Consider the following 970-nt stretch of genomic DNA (forward strand, 5'->3'; position numbering starts at 1 on the left):
ATTCAACTACAATCACTCAAAGAATTGTTACTTACAAAAGTTGAATTTAAAGGCTCTATTGATCATTTTCAGATCATTCATGTTTTCTGTTTGGCAGAGTAACTATGAGATTCTGGGTGGAAGTAGGCTGCCCAAGAGCATTCCCGTGGGGTCTAAAGGTGTGCCCCTACACATGTATTTAAACTCAACATATTCCCAAAGACTTTAGACTGAGGAAACACTGCTAAAATTTAGTATGTTTGCTGGATCTCTTGAGAAACTTGTCACAAGCTCTTAACTGCAAATATATGAAGACCCACTGGAGCTGTGGGAGCTGCTTTCACACCTAAATTAAACACATCTGCGCACATTAGGATTCTTTGTCTGCAGTGGCATTGGGACTGCTCAGTTCCCTGAGATGAGACGTGCAGGATGTTCTTTTTTCCCCTTAATTTCTGGGGTAGAAAGGCACATGTGACAAGCATTCAAGTGTGCTCATCTTTGTGCTCAAATGAGGTTATGTGAGCGAGTTGACACACAGACAGAATGATAGCACAGAAATAGCTGTTTCAGGCAATCATTTCCATCAGTCTGTTCTGCATGATGCATCACCAATTATATGTGTTTATAACACATTGTATCTCAGAGAAAACTTTGTTCTAATTAGGTGAGCATGAAAAAAAATCTGCATTTTAATTATTTCTGAGTTATAAAAAAAGAAAAGCCTTAATAAGAAAATACATTTTATACTGCAACAAACCAGCATTGTTTCCTTTAACAGGGTGCAGGTGCATTTGGGCTTGATTCTATTTTTCATGTAGGTTGAAATGCCACATGAGAATTTTGCAGTGGGAGAACATAGAGGTACCACTAAGTTTGTAAAGGACAATGTGGACATGCAAAGAATGGCACACAGGAGAGAGAGGTGCTGTATATATTTTTCTTTCAAACCAGTGAAAAGTACAGTACTTTGGAGAACCTCATCCCTCTA

The sequence above is a fragment of the Geospiza fortis genome, unplaced genomic scaffold, assembly GCF_000277835.1.
Source record: "Geospiza fortis unplaced genomic scaffold, GeoFor_1.0 scaffold282, whole genome shotgun sequence".
Taxonomy (NCBI): Eukaryota; Metazoa; Chordata; class Aves; order Passeriformes; family Thraupidae; genus Geospiza; species Geospiza fortis.